Raw genomic sequence first — 23,664 nt, 5'->3', positions numbered from 1 at the left:
AAGAATCTTTACCTTGAGGAGTATAACTGTTTACGTCATCTATCATACAGCTCAATTAGGTCAGTTATTAGATAGGCTATTTGAGCCAGAAGGGCTCTATCTTGACTTTCAGGTGCTGGCCTGAGATTGCACAACTGGCTGTTAGGGAAAACATCTTTTTACTTGTCCACAGAACAAATACAATGTGAAAGTCCTTAAGTAAAAACATAAAACCCCATGATTTCATTCTTCCAGGCACGCTCTGCAGAGTGGACCTATACTAAACGTACTAATTCTACTCTCTCCCCTTTCACTCTTCTTTCTGTTTTCCCTCCTCCCTCAACCCCCTTCACCTCTGTTGTGGTTTTAAAAAGCATTTACAGTTTTCCAAATCCTCCATTATCCTGCCAATTTGTCCTTGGCTGCATACTCCACATCCACCATAAACCAATCAGCCCTTTCAAAAGCAGCATTTCAATGATCCCCTTTGTTGTCTGAGGAGGTAGGAAGGCGAGGAGGACAGTTTTATGAAGGGGATAGACAAAAAACTTGGCATCAGCCCTTTTGAAATGAAGAGAAATCCCCCTACAAAAAGGCAGGTAACAGACTGAGTGGCAATCAGCCAGCAATGAGCACCTGCTCCTCCTACATACCTAGAAGTGCACTGCAGAGAAGAAGGGGGGGGGGGGGGGAAATTATGATGTTGTGGAACCTACAGATCTCAAATAATCCTCCAGCAACTCTACCTTATTCCTGCAGAAACAAATGCTTGGGGGCAAATGCTTGTGATCTCTTGTGGTAATTCATCCCAACGTAATCTTGCTCTCCTTTTGACAGCAGTACAACAAATGCCAGTGTCAGTTGCAAAAAGATAATGAATATTTTTGTGAAGTAAAAATGACTGCATAATAGAAGAAGTCTTTCTGCAAACATTTCAGCAACCAAGCTCATTGTGCACAATGATAATTATAAGGAAACTGCCTTTCTGAAAATGAATACACAGTTATGCTAAAAGCAAAGAATCAAAGAGACACTCAACACCCCTTAATGAACAAAATTATTCCATTTTAGAGGCATGTTAACGATGTTCAAGCAGATAGCTTGTTTCCTTATGGTATCTATATTGTTCTGCACATAGTAAAAGTTCTGTCCTGTGTAGGTCTCCTCCCATGTATGTCTCCTCAGCTTTCATTGATTGCTTGTATTCTTCCATGAGACTACGGTACCTCTTTTCTCTGCGGTTATTAAAGAACCCAGGACACTTTTCACAAGATTTGGGGTTTACTCTCATGTCTTGCATCATAATTTTCCCAGTCAACACTCTTAAGCACAATACAATCACCTAGCCTTACTTCTCTGCCTAAACAGGAGTCTGTATTCCGCTTAGTGACCGCTACAGGTGTGACACCAATTAAAAAAACATTTACTGCACAATGTATCTGAGAATCCGGTTACTTCCTACTGATGTAACTCCATTGGACTGAATAGAGGATTTGGTCCTAAGAGTAAGAAAAGACTATGATGTCCCAGATCCCACTCTATTGTAACTCAGGATTAACATTTGTTTTGTTTAATAGTGATCACACTGTGATGCTGGCAGACCACGTACCAGCTCCTGCCAAAGCCCCTAGGCCTTCCTGAACACTGAAAAATGCATAGCTGGAAGCCAGTCTGGCTCACCTGTTAGCATTGTTAAAAAAGATGTTAAGTTGATAAGAATGCATTTAGTGTTTAGACTTGATGAAATGTTTGTAGGTTGCTGCATGTATTGATCTCACTTATAACATCTGTAGCGCATGGTATAAAGTTATATTGGGTTTGCGTTGTAAACCACTGTAATTATGTAACCCACCAAACAGGAAAGAAGCATTAATTACCATAAAGTGCTCATCCTGCACACAAGACAGCCCACTGAAATCAAATGAGCCATTGTGAAACATCAAAGGACAGAGACTTTGTTGACTTCCCACACACTGGAAGAGGAGACAGGCGCAGAGACTTGTTCCATTAGTTTGAACTCTGGCGGAAGGGAATAAAAATGTCTGATGAGAAGAAACTGTATCGCTATGCTACTTAGAATTTGAAGGAGGCAGTATTTCTAAGCATATGCAAGGGATCCCCAAGCTGCTTGGTTTGGGGTAGCCCTAAAGGACATATAGGGCATACAAATATAGCAACTACTATCACTTTTTGAAAACTAAGACTAACTCATTTGTGTGTTGGTATGCTTACTTGCTTTAACCCTGTAAATAATGCATTCTTTTTCTTTGTTAGTAAATCTTTCGTTAGTATAATAGAATTGGCTACAAATGTTGTCTTTATTGAGAGATCTAACAGACAGCTGACCTGGGGTAAGTGACTGGGGCTAACCTGAATATTGTTAAAAGAAAAGGAGTACTTGTGGCACCTTAGAGACTATCCAATTTATTTGAGCATAAGCTTTCATGAGCTACAGCTCACTTCATTTTGCGAATACAGACTTACACGGCTGCTACTCTGAAACCTGAATATTGTTGTGATTTTTCATGAAAGGGACCATCTGTCACAAAGGCCGACTTGCCTAGACCACAGTATCCATGGGGACTATCTGTGACTCCATGTTAAGGCTGCTGTAGTGTTTGAGGAGATAGCATTTGATATTTGGTTGATGAAATCTAAGAATAGAACACACAACCAGTTTGGTGTTGGTGTCCTGTTTCTTACCAATCTGTCCTGAAGTTGGCGGTCATGATCATGAGCCACTATTGACAGTATAACACACAGTATTTAGTGTGTGAAATATTTTGGAATCCTTTGGGGCAAAAAGCACCATATAAAAATATTATAGACTTCCATTGTAGAAATCAATATAAACACACATCCAATATATGTCATGAAACAAAATGAACTATAAACACAACAGGAAAAAGATCAGAGATGAACACTGTCTCATTTTTAAAAAATGAGGCCACCTTTTTGAGCTCAGGGTACAGCTGTTTGCCCTCAAATATTAAGTTTTATAGACTACCAAAAGCATGGAGAACCTGAAGCACTAATGTTCATGGATTATATCATGTTGCTGTTTCATATTCAACTAAATACAACCTTTGGTTATAAAATGAAATGCTATAGTCTAAGATACAGCAGAGTTAGATACAAAGTTATTAGTTTGTATAATGGATTGTCAATTTATTGTTTTAGAACTTTTCCTGTCAGTGTGACAGACCCGTTTTGATGCCTCCCCTTGGAAGTTAATGGAATCTGAGTGTTTCCAACGGGTGCTGGGGCTAAATATAATTCCTCTGATAGGCCATTCCATCAACGGGTCAGTGAAAACTTTATAATGACCTTTCGCTTTCAGCTATTGATGAAAGATCTCTGAGCTGTCCTCCTCTTACCTGCTTTCACCATTGTACATCACTGTAGCTTGTACGATCTGTGATAACTGAAGGAGAAGGGAAGATTGCTAGACGCTGGTGTCAGATATCACGTGCTGAACATAATAGATTGTGTCAAAATAATTTTTGAAATCTTACACTGTAGTTCTGCTGGAGGCCTCCACCATGGTTTTCCCCAACTCACAATCAAGGGATTTGTTTATTCTGAGTACTGAACTGTTTATTCTGAGTACTGAGTACAGGTTGATCTAAGCCATCATTCAGCAGTAGATGAGAGTCCATTCCATTGTGAGGAAATTTCATATTATTTTGTACATAAAGTCAAGCAGCTTCAGACTCAGCCATCTGCTTTTGTGGATATAGGTCAGAATCTGCTTGAGATTAGGCCAGTTTTGCTCATGAAGCGCTGTAGGTATTAGGGGAACTTCAAGCTACAACATGTACTTTGGACCCACGTCCTTTCTCCCTTCTGGCAGAGATGATCTGGATCCACTGTTGGTGCATTAGGGAGGGCAGATTGCCTTAGGGAGCTTCTCTTAAGAAAGCTGCTGTACAATTGCTTGCAAAAATATCACTCAATGTTTGCAATCTGGCCAACTAACTGCTAATATTTAATCTTCCATTTCTGGTTTAAGATTATTTAGGAGGATGTGGTAAGTCTAAGTTTCTGGCTGCCTTAGGTCATTTTGAAGATCTTCTCCAGACAACAGATCAAGATCAAGTGTCCATGCTGATACGGTTAAGTCTATCAGCTGCTTTCACTCTCATGGTTCATGAGGTGTTGACTCACTGGTGATCTTGAACTCGACAGACAGACCTTCAGTGGCTTTGTTCTTATCTTTCTGATCTTATCTTATCTCTGTGTAGCCTGGGACCTACCAGAGAACTCTTTAGTTCCAAGATCTCTTTCATGTGGGGTTGAGGAGCATTCTCTAAATGTTGTCTCCACTCTTGTCCAGCGTGTATTTGGAGTTGCTGAGATGCTCAGTTAGGAGACATGGGCTACAGTGTTTTCAATGTGCTAATGAGACAGCTCTATTTCTCTCTCATCAGATTTGGTCAGTGCCGTTTAATGCCTTTACCCAGTGCTGGATAGATATTCATACATAAATCAGGATTAGTGGTTCCCTCCAAATAAGACTAGTGGAAGCAATCAGAACTATAGCAGATAGGGGGAAGCAACTGGAAGATGCAGCAAGGATTATATGTACCCCTTTAATTGAGGATTTGTGCCTACCATTCGTTACTAGAATTCCTAATCTGGGAAACTGCTGGATACCTCTCCCTTTTCCCCAGCCCACTAATGTTGAAGCATTACACAGTAGCACTGGGGAGGATGATTCTTTTCCCTGCTCCATCTCTATCCATCCCAGAGACTGCAACAGTCTTTCAGATGTTGACCTTTCTACTAATAATCCATGTCTTTGTCACAAAGATTACACTACTGCAGTGCAGGTTACACTTTAAATTAACCAGAACTTAAACCTGGAGCACATGAAGCCAGTACTCTGCAGTCTGCACTGGCTATTATCCAGTTTCCAGGGAAAGTTAAAGGTGCTGGTTTTGATCTATGAAGCACTAGATAGCTTGAGACCTGCCTGTCTCATAAACAGGCTCTCTCTTTATGCTATCCTGCCATGGCTGGAGCCCCTTTGATATAAAAGAGAGGCAGCAACTGAAAAAGCATTCTCCCTAAGAGGCCCTCGACTTTGGATTTCACCCTCTTTCACAGACCATAGCTGGCAATAGCCCAAGTACGGCGACCTTCAGGGCATTGCTGTAAAGCCCATCTCTTAAGCTAAGCTTTTGAGGATGGAGGTACATGATAAGGTCAATGTCAATGAGTTGTCAATGAAAGATGATGGGTACTGTTCAGGCTTGACATTCATCTCTGGTATGTTAGTTAGTTCCTTATTTTCTGGGTTTGAGGTGAGACAGAGCTGCTGGTTTTATCCTTTATGCCACTGTATTTTTAATTACTAAGGTGCCTAGAGGCCAGAACAAACAAAAACTTTTCCTGTATATTAACTGTGCACTGAAATAAACTAACAAGCTAGCAAACCATGCTATCTCTAAAGTGACGAAGATATACTACAAACTGAAACAAATTGAAAAATCACAATGGGTCTCAGGAAGTATTTGTTTCATTAACATTTTGCCTTAATTTGAGAGCATGAAAACTGAGTACGCATAATACAGATAAATCTTTTATCATGAAGCTCTATTTTTTCCCTTCTTGAAATTTCTTTACTCACCATAAAAATATATTTTAATTGAAAATTTTACCTTGTCAGAATTTGTAATTCAAATGATGCAGAAAGAGAAATGTGGGATGCTGCTGTTTTGATCCCTATGGCATATGGTCCAGGAAATCAACTTAAAATTTTGTCAGGTTTCAGAGTAACAGCCGTGAGCTGTAGCTCACGAAAGCTTATGCTCAAATAAATTGGTTAGTCTCTAAGGTGCCACAAGTACTCCTTTTCTTTTTAAAATTTTGTAGGATTCTACCATAAAATGACCCAGGATCATTTTATTTATATATTTATTTTTAAATAATAGAACTTGAATTTCCAACTATAGCACACTTGGATTTAAAATTATCCAGAGCTGTGTTTTTTCCCCTCTCCCTCTGAATATAGGTTTTTTTTTTAATACTTCCCCCTTTCCATACATGTGTTTTCTGGCTCATTCTAGACTGCAGGATGGATGGAGTCATTGAAACCTCTACTTTCCAGGATGCCTTACCACCATATAACCAATTGAGCTATTCTTGATGCTACAAAATAGTTTCCCAACAAGCTAAACTCCTAACGAAGCTGAAGAAAAAGTTGGTTTTAGCAGGCTGGACACTAATAACATAAGAAGTCACAAATCAGAAATGTTTATGAGAGGAACCATGCACAATACATCTGAAGACACAAAAAGAAAAAAAGACTGACATTGATCAGCAGGCTGGAAACAGAATGTCTGTACCAGCTAAGAAAAGAGGCAACACCCAAGAAACCATTTACAATGGACATGATAACAATGGAGAAAATAAGTCTGGAACTTAAGATGAGGTAACGAGTAAGTTGCGCATGGACAGTGTATACTATACAGGGATTGGTTCCTACAAAGTGGCCAATCCAATCCTAAAACATGTGATGCAATGTATAGTAAATGTAATGTAATGTGTAAATGTATATTAAAAAAAGATGTTTGCTTTGTAACTCTGGATATGTTGTACATCCTATACCTTTGGGTCTGATCAACTCAGCGTAGTTTTGCTGTATGTCAGATAAAAGAACATGACTGATGAGACTGGAGTCAAACTGAGTTCTTGGGGAACAGAGTGGAAGAATTTTCAGGGGAACACCAACACAGCGTGCTGTGACTCAGATTCCATTTATCTGGAGCAGGTAACATATAGTTTATTATAGATGTAGCTTCACTGTCTAGGATTACAACCCAGCCATTTAGCAAAGGCACTGGAAGGGTTTAAATATGAGGAAGTCAGTACCACGCTGGAGGAGTGGGTTATATCAAAGGGCGGACCATATAGAGTCCCCAGAGAAGTATTAGGGGGAGACTGAGGAAAAAAGGAGCTCCAGAGAGTGGTATTAGATGAAAAAAATTGCTTGGCAGAGCACAGCAGAGGTTCATTAAATGCAATCAATCAATGGCAGAACACAGCAAAGGTCTATTGAATGCCACTAAAATTTTCTCTGGCCACTGCTTGAAGACAGGATACTGAGCTAACTGAACCATTGGTTTGATCCACTATGGCCATTCTTATGTTCCAAAAAAAATAGGGCCCATTGGCAGGCATTAAAAAATAGCATCCAGGGTGAGTTTTGGGAGGCTTTTTTTTAAATCCGAAGGGAGGAAAAAGCCCCAACCAAGGCAGCACTTTCACAAGGATGATTTCTGCTGACTAAAATTTTACAAAGAAAATTTCCACCTTAAGGAATGAATACAAAGAGCAAATCAAGGCTGTAGAGGAGAAAAACTAAACAGAAAAGATTCCTGAATGGAGAACACGTCTGTTACCTATTTGCATAAATCCAAAGTAAAAAGTAGCCTTCCTTCAAGGACTGTATTTAGCGAGTACTTCGCAGGCAAAGTGCACGAAGTTAAGAAATAAGTGCAAAATACATAAAAGATAAGCTTAGAGCTGCTGAGAAACGTGTTACTCTGGGAAATAAAATAGAAAAGTTATAGCCCCAGAATTTAATGGGGTCTTAGGAAGGCTCTTATTAAGCAAACAATAAAAAACTGAAGGGCGTGATTTAAGAAAAAAGTATGTGCAGATAGAAGTAGCTTTTGCCCAAATTAACACTGAAGAGCTCAGAGGGGACTAAATAAATAGTCAAGGATAGTGAAAATAATGAACTGTTTTAAAAAGACATTGAAATGTTAAAAAAATGCTTGGTTTAATACCCAGTTACAAGTAGTATAACTCAGTGGAGTCATACCTGGTAACATCATTAGTAATCAACAAATTATGCAAAGGGGAGGTTAGGTGGTTACAACTACCACCACTATGTCAGGCATAATCAATTTTTTGGTCAAGGTTTAAATTTCTTGGTCAAGGTATAGTCAAGGTCCAGACTTCAGAGAAAATAATAAAAATAATTATTACAATAACTAAAATAAAAAACATTTCAGGGTCAATTCAGAAGTGTCCGGGAGTGCAGATTTGGCCCGCAGTCTGCCTATTGACTACCCCTGCACTATGTCATTCATCCCCACATACATAACCTAGAAGCCCTTCAAGTCACTCTGAAGGAGATGGGCCTTCCTAACAAATGTGTCTATATATAATGAATTGTGCTGGCTGCTTCAGATAAAACAATCTGATTTAAATTGTTTAACTATAAGCAATTTACCTAAAATCAGATAGCTGAGACACAGAAGGAAAAGACAGAACTGAAAACAGCAATAAAACTAAACATTGCTAAAATGCAGCAATGATCAAAGCCCAGGCCAAAAAAGTTCTCAGCTGTAAAAAAAAAAAAAAAAATTGTTCAAAGCTTAGATATAAACATAAAAATTGCAGTTTAAGTTGTAAGCAACTTAAATGAGTCATCCCTTCATAACTTGCAACTTACACCAAAAAAAAAAAAAACAAACCTTTGAAAGTGTAAAACCATCTTTAAAAAAAAACAAAAAAGTTCAAAACTTCAGCTAGCAAATGGTAAGCCACGCAAGTTTAAAATATTTATTTAGTCTCTCATAATAAACTGCTTATAACAGAGAAAGGGACAACAAAATTTCAAAAAACGCTTATTTAAAAAAATGTAAAATATATATTTAAAATAAATTAGCTTTTAAAAAATTCCACACAAAATTCATCCAAATCGTTTATTCAAGCTTGCAAAACTGACAGACACTCTTTATTCGGCAGCCTTAATTTTGTTAGTTAACCCTTCAAGTGTCTTGATGCTTTCACAAAGTTTAACCTTTTTTTAAATTAAACGATAAATATTAAACATAAAATAAGTAAAAACAAAGACAAAACCAAATAATAAAAAACCTAAATCCCTTTGTCAATAATAAAGCAACTAAAACAATAAAAATTATATATATATCTTTTTAAAAATAAATAAAAATTAAAACATATAATACTACTTAATTTAAATCCTTTAAAAGTTCAAAAAAGGCCATAAGAGCTGTGTGCTTTAAAAGCAAAAACCAACCTAGCATATGCACACATACAAATCAGTAAATATAAAAAAAAATAAAGCCCAACTACTAAACTCCTATTCAAAAGTGCCATCCAGATTCTATTTTCTTTTAATCATAGGACTGGAAGGGACCTTGAGAAGTCATCTAGTTCAGTCCCCCACACTCATTGCAGGACTAAGTATTATCAGACCATTCCTAACAGGTGTTTGTCTAATCTGCTCTTAAAAATCTCCAATGATGGGGATTCCACAACCTCCCTAGGGAATTTATTCCAGTGTTTAACCACCCTGACAGTTAGGAATGTTTTCCTAATGTCCAACCTAAACCTCCCTTGCTGCAATTTAAGCCCATTGCTTCTTGTCCTGTCCTCAGAGGTTAAGAAAAACAATTTTTCTCCCTCCTCCTTGTAACAACCTTTTAGGTACTTGAAAACTGTTATGTCCTCCCTCAATCTTCTCTTTTCCAGACTAAACAAACCCAGTGTTTTCAATCTTCCCTCATAGGTCATGTTTTCCAGACCTTTTATCATTTTTGTTGCTCTTCTCTGGACTCTCTCCAATTTGTCCACATCCTTCCTGAAATGTGGCACCCAGAACTGGACACAATACTCCAGTTGAGGCCTAATCAGCGCAGAGTAGAGCAGAAGAATTACCAGTACTTCTCGTGTCTTGCTTACAACACTCCTACTAATAGAGCCCGGAATGATGTTCGCTTTTTTTGCAACAGCGTTACACTGTTGACTCATATTTAGCTTGTGGTCCACTATGACCCCCAGATCCCTTTTCTGCGGTATTCCTTCCTCAGCAGTCATTTCCCATTTTGTATGTGTGCAACTGATTGTTCCTTCCTAAGTGGAGTATTTTGCATTTGTCCTTATTGAATTTCATCCTTTTTACTCCAGACCATTTCTCCAGTTTGTCCAGATCATTTTGAATTATAATCCTATCCTCCAAAGCACTTGCAACTCCTCCAAGCTTGATATCATCCTCAAACTTTATAAGTGTACTCTCTATGCTATTATCTAAATCACTGATGAAGATATTGAACAGAACCGGACCCAGAACTGATTAATCATCATTAATAAAGCTACTTTAAATAGTGCAATAACCACCCAAAAACATAATAAAACATCCAACCATTAAAATTGTATACAAGTGTTCTATTTACTATAATGTAAAATAAATATTACCAAAAAATAAAAATAAGTTGTATCATAAAATTGTATAAATAACAATTAAAATAAACTTTAAAAAAAGCACAAAAAGACTGGAATATAATGAAAATAAAAATATCGCAAATATAAAAACAAGAGCCGTAGAATATAGGCCTGGCTTGACATGAATAATTGGATGTGGCTGAGACCTCATTTCTTGGGAGACAGGATTAGGGAGGAGGTAAATGGGTGCACAGTCTGGAAACAGACTGTCTGTAACTAGCTAAGATAAGTAACACCCAAAGAACCATTTACAATGGACGATATAAGCCTGAAATGTAAGATGAAGGAAAGAATAAGTCATGCACTGACAGTGCATGCTGTACGTAGATTGCTTCAAAGTGAATGAGTCAGTCCCAAACGTGTGATGCAATGTAATGTGTAAACGTATATGAAGGAAGAGGTTTGCTGTGTAACTTTGGATGTATGGCACGTCCTGTACCATCCCCTACACTTGAGTCTGATCAACTCAGTGCAGCTTTGCTGCATGCCAAATAAAGGAACCTGAGTTATGAGACTGGAGTCAAACTGAGTTCTTGGGGAATCTAGTGGAAGAGGTCTCAGGGGAACACCAACAACACTATAATAGAGGCTCAAACTAAATGCATACCGCAAATTAAAAAAACAAAAACAAAAAAAGCCACCCTGCCTAAACAGAGTAAAAGAGTTGGTCATCCTTTAAATATTGAAAGTCAAACCTACAGAGGAAAATAGAAAGGAGCACAAACTCTGGCAAGTCCAGTGTAAAAATATAATTAGTCAGGTCAAAACAGAATTTGAAGAGTAATTAACAGAAGACACAAAAACTAACAGCAAAAATGTTTTAAACTACATCAGAAGCAGGAAGCCTGACAAACAATCAGTGGGCCCATTGGATGATTGAGATGCTAAAGGAGCACTCAAGGAAGACAAGCCGTTATGGAGAAGCTAAATTAATAATTCTCATTATCTTCACTGCAAAGGATGTGAGGGAGATTCCCACACCTGAATCTTCCTTTTTAGGTAACAAATCTGAGGACCTGTCCCAAACTGAGGTGTCAGTAAAGGAGGTTTTGGGATAAATTAAAAAGTAATAAGTCACCAAGACCAGATGGTATTCACCCAAGAGTTCTGAAGGGACTCAACCATGAAATCACTAACTTGGGTATGTAACCTATCACTTAAATCAGGCTCTGTACCAAATGACTGAAGGATAGCTAATGTAATGCCAATTTAAAAAAAAAGTCTCCAGGGGCGATCCTTGCAATTAATGGCTGGTAGGCCTAACTTCAGTACCAGGTAAAGTGGTTGAAACTCTAGTAAAAAAAAAAACAAAACCCAGAATTATCAGACACATAGATGAACATGATGTGTTGGGGAAGAATCAACATGGCTTTTTTAAAGGGAAATCATGCTTCACCAATCTATTAGAACTCTCAGGCACGTGGACAAGGGTGATCCAGTGGATATATAGTGTACTTGGATTTTTAGAAAGCCTTTGATGAAGTCCCTCACCGCAGGTCTTAAGCAAACCATGCAGTCATGGGATAAGACTGAAGGTCCTCTCATGGATTAATAACTGGTTAAAAGACAGGAAACAAAGGGTAGGAATAAATGGTCAATTTTCACACTGGAGAGAGGCAAATGGCAGGGTCCCCCAAGGATCTGTACTGGAACAAGTATTGTTCAACTTGTTCATAAATGATCTGTAAAAGAGGTGAACAGTGAGATGGCAAACTTTGCAGATGATACAAAATTACTCAAAATAGTTAAATCCAAAGTTGACTGCAAAGAGTTACAAAGGGATCTGACAAAACTAGGTGACTGAGTAACAAAATACCAGATGAAATTTAATGTTGATAAGTGCAAAAATAAGGCATATTGGAAAACATAATCCCCACTATACATAAAAAATGATGGGGTCTAAATTAGCTGTTACGACTTAAATATCATGGAGTCATTGTGGCCAGTTCTCTGAAAATATCTGTTCAAAGTGCAGCAGCATTCAAAAAAGCAAACAGAATATTAGGAACCATTAGGAAAGGGATAGATAATAAGACGGATAATATAATGCTACAATATAAATCCATGGTACACCAACATGTGGAATACTGCATGCAGTTCTGGTCACCCCATCTCAAAAAAGATATATTAGAATTGGTAAAAGTACAGAGAGGCACAACAGAAATGACTACAGTTATGGAAAAACTTCCATACAAGGAGAGATTAAAAAGACTGGAACTTTTCATCTTAGAAAAGAGACAACTAAGGGGGGATATTATAGTTGTTTATAAAATCATAAATGGTTTGGAGAAATCAAATATCTAAGTGTTATTGAGTCCTTCACAGCATACAAGAACCAGGGGTCACCCAATTAAATTAATAGGCAGCAGGTTTAAAACAAACGAAAGGAAGTACTTCTTCATACAAAGTACAATCAACCTGTGCGACTTGTTGCCCAGGGAAATTGTAAAGGCAAAAAGTATAACTGGGTTCAAAACATAATTAGATAAGTTCATGGAGGACAGGTCTATCAATGGCTATTAGCCAAGATGGTCCGACACACAACCCTATGTTCTGGGTATCCCTAAACCTCCAACTGTCAGAAGCTGGGCGTGGACAACAGGGAAGGATCACTCAATAATTGTCCTGCTCTGTTCATTCCCTCTGAAGCATCTGGTACCAGCCACTTTCAGAAGACAGGATTAGGGTGACCAGAGAACAAGTGTGAAAAATCGGGACAAGGAGTGGGGAGTAATAGGAGCCAAGAAAAAGACCCAAAAATCGGGACAGTCCCTATAAAATTGGGACATCTGGTCACCCTAGACAGGATACTGGGCTAAACTGACCACTGATCTGATCCAGTACAGCCATTCTTATGTTCTTATACTGTTTATACTATTCTGCACCACAGCTGTGTGAAAATGATACATTTTGTTCTTTCAAAGTTTCACACGTTAAGTTTCATTATTTTCAAAAAAAGAACATGAGTACTTGTGGCACCTTAGAGACTAACCAATTTATTTGAGCATGAGCTTTCGTGACCTACAGCTCACTTCATCGGATGCATACCGTGGAAACTGCAGCAGACTTTATATATACACAGAGAATATGAAACAATACCTCCTCCCACCCCACTGTCCTGCTGGTAATAGCTTATCTAAAGTGATCATCAGGTTGGGCCATTTCCAGTATGCATCCGATGAAGTGAGCTGTAGCTCACGAAAGCTCATGCTCAAATAAATTGGTTAGTCTCTAAGGTGCCACAAGTACTCCTTTTCTTTTTGCGAATACAGACTAACACGGCTGTTACTCTGAAACCTTTCATTATTTTGTGACTCAAATTTTAGTTTCTAGTGAAATTCCCACAAAAATGATGATTTTCACATAAAAACAAGTAAAATTCTAAATTTCCTGTACTTCTTAAAAGAAATTTGACCTCTTTGCTCTAAACTAGAACAATCTTTCAGTGAAAAGGGGCCCAATTCACTCAGAAATCTTTTTACTTGGCTCTTTACACACACACACACACACACACAAAAGAGAAGAACCACAGGATTTTGCAGGTTTTGCCACAAGCATAGGTCATTTTTGCGAATTTGAAGGAAAGTGGGGAAAGATTTTGAGGGTTTTGTAATTTTTCCACAAACTTCTGCTATGCTGTAACTACTGTTGTTAGTAATGGCCACTCTGCCCTTTGCTGACTAATAAGAAGCAGTCTGTTTCAATCTTCATACTTTCCAGGGAGGGGAGATTTACAGCAACAAGAGAGAGGTGTACATGCAAGAGGGGATTACCAAAGAAGATTCACATAAATGGCACAGATCAAACCTAGACCCCACATCTAGATCCTGAATTTTGTGAGCCTAGGAAGTAAGGAGGGACCTGTGTCTGGCTATTCCTAGGGGGGAAGGTTGATATGAGGAATGCACTTGTATCACAGGGGGTAGAGTTAGACAATAGTTGTGTGACCTGGCACTTGGCGAAGGGAAAAGCAAAAATAGAAAACTGAGGGGGGAGGTGGGAGAGTCCAGCATTTTGAATGCCTACTAGCCGAATGACATATTGAATTTCATTTCCAGAATGAAGAGACTAATACTTATATTTCGGGGTAAAGAGAGGTTTTAAAGAAACCTTGGTTTGGCTCAGTGCTTGGACATTTTGGATAAACTGCTTTTGTAGTTATGAGCCAATACTTATCAGGTTTCAATTTCCAGCTGAAGCTACCATTGTTGCTATGAAAACTAATGTGTGACTATATTCCAAAAAATAAAGTGATGGAAAAGATGCCATTGGAATGTAACAAATATATGCAACAGTGCTAGGAGTAAAAATGGCAATATATTAGCCTGTATCATAACCATGTCTCTTTCTTTCTGTAAGTGAAGACACATACACGGCAACCCACCACCTTAATACAGCACTGCCTAACCATAAGACAGATGATTTTAGTATTTATGAATTCCTTATTTCTATGGCATTTAAGAGCAACATATTTATGTATACTTCAACACATGGAATATTATTTTAAAGAATTATCCTCAATATGGGCATTATAACAACACTCGTAGGACTAACTTGGGTTATTTTTATGATCCTAAGAGGAATCCAGAACCCCACAAACCCTGCACATTTTTGCTTGTGTGAATTGTAAATGAAGAATAATTGGAGAGGGAATAACATTTTTCACATTAGATACAAAATCAATACCAAAATATCTAGACTGGAATCTTCATCATCAAAGCAGTGTCCAACAATAGGTAAAGGGACACTGCCAACTTGAAATCTAATCAGTTTCTTAAAACAAATTCAGTCATCCTTTCTGGTAAACACATCTCTTCTCCCCCCAGCCCTTTATACATACGTACACACACATACACACAATATCTCCCTACCAATTTTCGTGGAGGTTTTTACAGTTACGTTTGCTTATTTCAAAATGTTTGTGTGAAAGCTCAAGGCAACATCAGGGAAACTGACTTATGGCCCCAAACCAGCAAACATTTTACATATGCATTTAACTTTCAGCATGTGAATAAGATGAATGGAACTACTCACATGCTTAACATTAAGCATGTTTGTAAGTGATGGCAGAATCAGGGTCTAACTGATTATACCTGGAAAGAGTGAAACAGACGAAGCACTGTCAAATGTACAATTAAAAAAAACACCTCAACACTTTCAGTTATGGTAATCTTGGGCATTACTTGCAAAACTAACTAAAAAAATTAAGGCTGGCATGAGATTTTCATGTGGACAGCGTTGCTTTATTGGCCTGTTGGCATCTTTTGCATTGTTTTGTTTTTATCTAACTTTAAAACGTTAGATTTATTTCATAAAAAGGACATTTTGTAAATTTCACAGATTTAAAAATAGCTCTAGAGAGAATTTTTTTTTGTCAATATTTGCAACTTCAACAATATATGCAAAAGACTCTAGGAAATGAGATCATCTGCCCAAAACAGGCACCCATTGATATGTGGGGTTTTAAAAAAAGGGGGGGGGCTAGAAACCATCATGCTTGAGGAATCTAAAGTTTCCTCTTAAACACTGACCGTGTCTCCCTTTTAATTAAAACAAGCATGAGAAGAAAAAATATGGTTTAACATGTCTGTATTAAAGTGACAGCTAAAAATGGGATGATGTATCATTTCACAGACTGTTCTGTACTCCTAATGTCTGTGTAATAATAATTTGAGCTGTAGATCCTGAAAGTACATAGGCAACTTATTTGTGAGGAGTCTGCAGAGAATGCAAGAACCATATGAGAGAATCTCTGGCAAATACTTAATAAAATTACCTAATTGGGGAACTACTCAAAACAAAAATATCTTCTAGAAAAATGCAAGTGGATTAATTCCAATAAAATTTAAATGATGGCAAAAATGCTATTTTGAAAGATATATCAAGGATATCCAAGATGGAGCAGATTGACAATCTGGTAGAAACAGCTGCATGTGAACAGGTAAACTATATAAAATAAATTAGAAGAATCTGACAGGATTTGGAAACCATTTTTGAACCACCCTTGCTGAAAATCCACAGGCCAGGATCATAGATTGTTTTATTGTGTGTGTGTGGAGGGGGAAACACAAACAAAATACTGGATAAATGAACATCTTCATTGTAGAAGGTAATACAAAAGTCTGTATCCAGTGATGCAGGCATGGTGGGGGAGAAAATGATATAGGGAGATACGGGCTTGCTTTTGCTTTCATTTTTTCACATCTCCTCCTTCAAAACACTCCTTTCCTGTGATGCCTACAATATAGTGTGCTGGTGTGCTGATACCACTGCCTATCATACTGACCTGTACTGTCTCATTGCTTTGCTGTATTCCCCCATCTGTCTGTATCCATCTGTCGTCTCTGGTCTTATACTTACTTTATGTCTACACTTAAAAAGCTACAGCAACACAGCTGCAGCGTTTTAATTGCACCACTGTAGCGTTTCAGTGTAGACACTTAGACAGCAACGGGAGGAGTTCTCCCATCAAGGTAGTTAATCCACCTTCCGAAGAGGCAATAGTTAGGTTGACGGAAGATCCATTGATCTTGCACTGTCTACAGGGAATTTAGGTCATCTTAACTATGTCATTCTGGGGTACGGATTTTTCACACCCCTGAGCAATGTAGCTGGGTCGATCTAATTTTCTAGTGTAGACCACTCCTTAGATTTGGAACAGGGGCTCGCTCTCTCTTTGGTTTGTGTTTGTACAGCACTTAGCACAATGGGGTCCTCCTGATCCATGACTGGGGCTCCTAAGCACTATGGTAACATAAATAAATAATAAAGGGGCGGGTAGGGAAATGAGGAGGAAAAAGCAATGTTTACCAAAATTTAGGAAATTGAATACCCCCTTAATTACAATTCAGATTTAATATGTGATTTTTAAAAAAAAAATGTTTTCCAGGAATTTATAGTCAGCCTATTTTAATGCACACAAGCATGAAACTTGATACAATGTCTGTACCCTAATACCTTTTTCCTATTCGCACTGCAGGGTTGGAAAAGAGTGGTAAGAAATGATTGTGAGTTTGGAGTGAGAGGTAAGGTAGTGATTTCACACACACTTTTTGTGTCACACCAAATAAAAAAATAATTTGGCAAGATCAGAAGCTTTTTAACCACTGTGTACCAGACGCTGTACAAAAAGGTACACACACACACTTTTCCCCTGGATTAGAAAGGAGTCCCCAGTGTCCTTGTTAGAGCAATATGGATCTCCCCATATGCTCTTTCCTGCTTTACCTTCTCCCATCTCATACCACGCTAAGGGAGAGGAGGTGGGCTTCAAAGCCCACACTCCAGCTCAAGCTGCAACTTCAAGATGCTGTCTACATAGCTATTTTTAGAGCACTAGTGAGAACCCCACAAGTCTGAGTCTTGTTGACCCAGGCTGGGAGGCTTACTGCCATGGGCTGTGTAGATGTACACTTAGGCTGCATCTATACTGACAAGGAGTGTACACTAGTATGTGTAACACACACCAAATATTCTCCATTGCCAACTAGACAACTCCAAAGGAAAACTCACACCACCACAGTTTATCTTGTCCACTAGAACTGGACTGAAACTAACTCACTGTACATAGGCCAAATGACCATTCTAAGGTAATGGCTAAGAGCAGAGGTTCCCAAACTTCTTCACAGTATGGGCTATATCTTAGCAGAAAGGGACCCCTCCACTCTCATTCACAATTAATTCCACAGATCTATTTTCTTTCCACTGTCCATCAATAACATCCCTATTGCCACTACAGCAGTTGTTTACATGGAAAATTGATACCAGAAAATATTTAATAAATTTTTAGCTGACTTTTAATGCTGTTTGGCAGACAGAAGCAAGGAGAAGGAGCAAACGGCATGTAACCACCACTTCTCCTTGGCCCATCAGCAAGTGTTCCACAAACTAATGGTGATACACAGACCACAGTTTCAGAAATCAATGCCTTAGTACTAGACCTGAATGAGCGAGAGAGGTAAAACACATTACCAATTCCTTGTAGCATTCGGTTTCCGATTCTGTTCTAACAACAACTGGATAACAACAAGGAAATTTAATATTAGGGCTGCCAACCTATCCATAAATCACCCGTTTGTGTCTTGCAAAACTTGTGATAAAAAGATCACGTACAGCAAAGACCCATGCAATAGCTTGACACAGGCATGGAGACTTGAACTACTCTCTCCCCCCTACAAGTGGTCCCTTCAGAACAGTGCTGATGTACATTGGCAAGGCAATGTGGAGAAGTTTGCATTGCCACTGCCTTTTCTGTGGATGAATGGCAGACTTCAGTCTCCAGGATTCTTAAAATCCATTTTACGAGAGTATTTTTTAAAATACTTTGATAAGGACATATAGCACACATGAACCTAAGCCAGACAAAAAGATTCATTGACTATAATTCAGAGATTTATAAGGCCCAAAGAAACAATTGTGATTATCAGGTCCAACCTCCTGTATAATACAAGCCATAGAACTTCCCTGAATTAATTTCTGTCTGAACTAGAGCATATCTTTTAAAAACATCCAATCTTGATTTTAAAACGGCCAGTGATGGTGAATCTACCATCACCATAGTTCCAATGTTTAATTGCCCTCATTGGTTAAAAAAAATGTGCCCTATTTCTAGTCTGACTTTGTCTAACTTCAGGATCTTAGTGTACCTTGGTCTGCTAGAGTGAAATGCCCTCTATTATCAAATTTGATTATTGTCAAATATCTGTTCCGCATATAGGTACTTATAGACCATGATCAAGTCACCCCTTAACCTTCTCTTTGTCAAACTAAACAGATTGAGTCTATAAACCATATTTTCCAATCCTTTAATCATATTTGTGGCTCTTCTCTAAACCCTATCCTATTTATCAACTGCAAAATGCATCACTTACTTCTGGAGACCTGAATTCAAGTGATAAAAGGGTCACAACTTGGGAAGGAAATTGTGTTTGATGGCCTCATGATTATCTCAAATAGATCCTTATCGAAGTCACAGAACCACAAAAGACTTTAGTGCTATGATTGACAATCTACTCAACAGAGGTGAGACCCAATTCTGGAGTAACAGGAGGTACATACTGCATCTCAGTGTGGAGGTGGACTGGAAGAGCTGTTTGGGAAAGCTTGCACTAGTCAGTTATACCCAAGGATATCAAGTCTCTCACTTTCACATGCACTAAATACATCTACTAAATTTAACGAAAGAAACAATATTTAAATGTCCAGGCATTGCCTGTGTCAGCATGGAAAACATGAGATCACACCCAAACACCTTTCAAAAGACTGAACTTCATGGCAAAGAAAATATGTGAACTCAAACCTTATAATCAAAGAGATTTCTATTAGGAGAGTAAACAAAGAGCGGAAGGAAGGGTGGAGCATCAGCACTGTAGATCTGCAATTTGCCACAGAAGGGCATTGCTATAAGGAAGTGTCATACATGCAGCAGTATTTCAGTAACAGTTAAACCTCCGGTAGTACTTACTTTTTCGGTTATACACCGGTAGAGAGCATGTGACAAGTTAACAATAAGGAAAAAAAAATCAAATCACCTCTGTCAGTACAATGAACACAATGCAATCCACTTAAATGCTGAGAGATGGAACGGAGTAGATCATTGTTGAAGTATTGTTTTGCATTAATCTACTGCATTTCTAAAAATATTCTACATATATAATCTATAAAATATATTGTTAAACCGTAGGTACTTTCATTGATAAAAATACAATTGTTCTAGCATTAATCAGTAAAATAGTCCACCTAGTCAGCCATCAAAATCCATTCAGCTTTAATTCTATCATATTTTTCCTAGCATAATTCAACAACTTCTGGAAAATTCAAGATCAAAAGGGTAGAAATCCTCAATTTCTTTTCTGCTGCTCACAAAGGAAACTCAGACAGCCACACTCTTACCTAAACTGCAACCTACAGAGAAAACACAAATTGTATGATGCTGCACTGTGATTCTCAATAGGATTACAAAAAATTATTAACCCATTTAAATGCACAGCTTCACTGCCTGGAGAAACTGATAATTAGGTATATCTCTAGTTTACTACATCAGATGAAATGATCAAAGGGTTACACTAACTGCAGTATCTGCCAACAGTACCTGTTTAATACAGTTAATGCAGCAACATGATACTAACCTTTATTACCCAACTAACCCAAGTGAATTTTAAAAGTTGCTGCAAGATGATTTAATCACTCCCTAAAATGTGTGTTGTCACACATGCTTCCTTAATGCTATACCACAGGGAGGTTTACCAGTAAATTACCACTAGTTCTCTTTCTCCTCCCTACCTAATTACTATTACACAGCCAGATTACAGCTGTTAGGTATACCACTAGAATTAAACAGATTTTCCACCATGGAACTGGGTGGCTTGGAAAACACAACACTTCTGATCTTCTGAACTCAAGACAGAGTGAAATGAGTCTTATGAAAAAAGCAGGTATTTTTCTGCATTGAGAAATATTCAACATGGGTTGAGTGATCTAGTAGGTATGTAACTGCAAAGAAGCCAATTTGCATGAACACTGAATGATTTCTAACATCTAGAAAGAGCATGGTTTGGTACCCATTGATGAGATAGATAATCCAATTGTCTACCCCACATCCCAGTTGTGAATAATAAAGGATTTAGTTCTAGTTCTTTCTCAACTTTTCCCTTGATAAGAATCTTAATAAGGAACACTCCAACAACCTAGGCTCAAAATCTAAAGAAAAATGAGATATTTATGAACATATTTCGAGTATATGTATTTACATCAAAATGCTATATCATGAAGCTCAGATTATAGACAATATTGTCTGCACTAAAGTTAACACATTATACACTTCTGGCACTATTATCATCTTTGGCTCTCTCTTCAGGGTGTTTGTCCCACATTTCACCCTTGGCAGGTTAAAAGACAGGCTTATAAAAGTAATAATAAAATATGGTGCTTCTGAAATGTATTCTTGCATAATGACAGGTTTCAGAGTAACAGCCGTGTTAGTCTGTATTCGCAAAAAAAAAGGAGTACTTGTGGCACCTTAGAGACTAACCAATTTATTTGAGCATAGAGCTGTAGCTCACGAAAGCTTATGCTCAAATAAATTGGTTAGTCTCTAAGGTGCCACAAGTACTCCTTTTCTTTTAGCTGTAGCTCACGAAAGCTTATGCTCAAATAAATTGGTTAGTCTCTAAGGTGCCACAAGTACTCCTTTTCTTTTTGCAAAATGTACTCAGTTATTTTTCAGGAACTTTGAAATTTCTTATACATTCTCAGGGGAGAGCTGGACAGTTGTGTTAGTTCTGCAAGGGAAATATATTCAAAAATAAACTTTGTACGGACTTGAAGCCAAAAAACTGAACAATCCACTTCTTGGATTTCATACCCACTTGGTTTAAGGGGTTGTATGCCATGGCTATGCATAATTCCCAGCCACATTCCAGTACAATAATTTTATATGAAATGCATCCTCAGTCAGATCATATTTATTGCTATGCGGACAGATCTTAGAAAAGGCAACCCCTACTGAGAGCTCTTGAATACTGAGTAAAAGTTCTTGGCAAAGGGAAGAGGCATGAACTCAGAAGAAGGTGACTAATTAACAACAATGAACTAAGGGCTGGACTACATGCAGAGTTGCACTGCTTAAACTTAAGGTTTCTTTTTAAACTCATTTGGCACCAGCAACTCTTGGTTCGGTTTAAACCAAGTTTATTTTATTTTATCTTGTACAGATTAGGAACGGATATAAACTAAACCAAAATAAGCCATTCTTAAACAGAAGAAGAAAAAAGAGCATCCATTCTTGTATCAGCTTTATTAAACCAGTACAAGTTTGTGTGCAGGGAACCCTTAATCTTCAAGCTTCAAATATATGATGGGGTGGGGGGGAAAAGCAGAGCAAGAAAAGAATCTTAGTTCAACCATCCTCTTCCACCAACATATTAAAGAGCACATCAAACCTTCAGAATGATCCCCTCTATGCATTAGAGCTACATCCACAAGTGACTGCTCTGCAGACAGCCTTGTGTTTGCCTGAGTGCATTTGCAGAGTACACGCAATTGCTAACACAGATGTTCCCAACCCACTTTATGAGGTCAACTGTCTGTAAGACCAAGTTGCCACGGCCCAGCACTTTGCAACAACAGGACCAGCAGAGAGGGATCTGCGGGTGGCTGGGGACACATCAACCGACAAACCCCCCCCCCCCCCCGCAAAAAAAAAATGACAAAAACAGCACACACGCACCAAAACCTCCTGTTTCTGGAGAGTGGCTGGGTCTGAGGAGGACAGGGCAGGGATGAGAGGCGGGGGGCAGAAGGGGGGGGCGCGCGGGGGCAGGTAGGGTCACGGGAGCGGGCGAGGGGGGGGGGCGAGTGGAAGGGCAGTTTGGGAAAAGGGGGGCCGGGCTAGCGGCTGAGGGCAAGGAGCGAAGCGCTGCTCCCAGCGCCCGGGGCCGTGGAGGCAAAGCAGCGCGCCGCAAAGGGCAGGGAGGCTGCGCCCCCGCCCCGCCTGCCCCCCAGGCTGCCCCGGCCGCGACACGGGGCGGGCGGGCGCGCTGACAAGCACGAGGGAGGGCGGCTGCGTTTCCTCTTCCTCAGCGCGATGTCAGCCGCTTCCCCCTTCCCCAGCACAGCCGGGGCCACGCACCCGAGGCGGGCACGTCTCCCACCAGCCCTCCCCCGCAGCCTCAGCCAGGTGCGGGCTCTCCTCCTGCAGCCGCCTGCCACCCCCCCACAGCCAGCATCCTACCCCCCCCTCCTCCTCCTCCCCCTCCCACGGCCCCTCCAGCGTCCACAGCAACGTGCTCCCCTCTCCCCCCACTGCACTGCCAGGGGCGCCCCCTACCGCGGCGCCTCCCCCCACCCCGCACCCCTCTCCCCGAGAGCCTTCTCAGCCCACCCTGCATCCCCCCGCAGACCTGCCCAAACGGAAACGAAAGTACCTTAAAAACCCAGGCACCACCTTCACCCCCAGCAGCCAAGTGCAGAGTGGAGCCGGGGTGAAGTTTGCTGCCCTGCGGCAGCGAGCGCCTGGCAGCTCCGCCGTTTCCTTTCCCCGGCCCGCGCCTCTCCCACCATTGAAGTTGGGCTTTTTACCGCTGCTGTTTTGGTGTTTCTGACTCTATCCCATCATCAGACTGAAACACACATTCTGCTGCTGCAGCTCTCACTTCCTCTTCCTTCCTCCTGCTGGCCACACACCCAATTTGCATCTGCAAGAAGCCCCAAGATAATCTGCAAAGTATCGCTGAAGGAATGGTGAGTATTTACCAGCACCTGCGAAATAGGGGACAAGCAATTCTTTTACTTTATTCATTTAATCCTTTGGGTTTTACAGTCTACATTTTCCCACGCTATGATTATATGTCTCTTCCTACTATCTCCATTTTGTGTATTTAAAAAAAATCACTAAAAACATACAGAATAAAAGAGAGAAACTCAGTA

The 23,664-nt window shown here is 39.4% G+C and overlaps 1 protein-coding gene across 1 annotated transcript in view; it reads right to left on the bottom strand.

Annotated features, from left to right (window-relative positions):
• The window catches only part of ELMO1 (engulfment and cell motility 1), a 413,997-nt gene extending 390,614 nt beyond the window's left edge, over positions 1-23,383 (bottom strand). The window contains exon 1 of the mRNA XM_073332875.1: positions 23,163-23,383. The gene's annotated coding sequence lies outside the window, so the exon portion shown is untranslated. The remainder of the gene's footprint in view (positions 1-23,162) is intronic.
• Positions 23,384-23,664: the final 281 nt, after the last annotated feature.

This window comes from Lepidochelys kempii, chromosome 2, assembly GCF_965140265.1.
Source record: "Lepidochelys kempii isolate rLepKem1 chromosome 2, rLepKem1.hap2, whole genome shotgun sequence".
In the NCBI taxonomy this organism is placed as follows: domain Eukaryota; kingdom Metazoa; phylum Chordata; order Testudines; family Cheloniidae; genus Lepidochelys; species Lepidochelys kempii.
The sequence above is the reverse complement of the archived record's forward strand: the minus strand, read 5'-3'. Positions and strand labels throughout refer to the sequence as shown.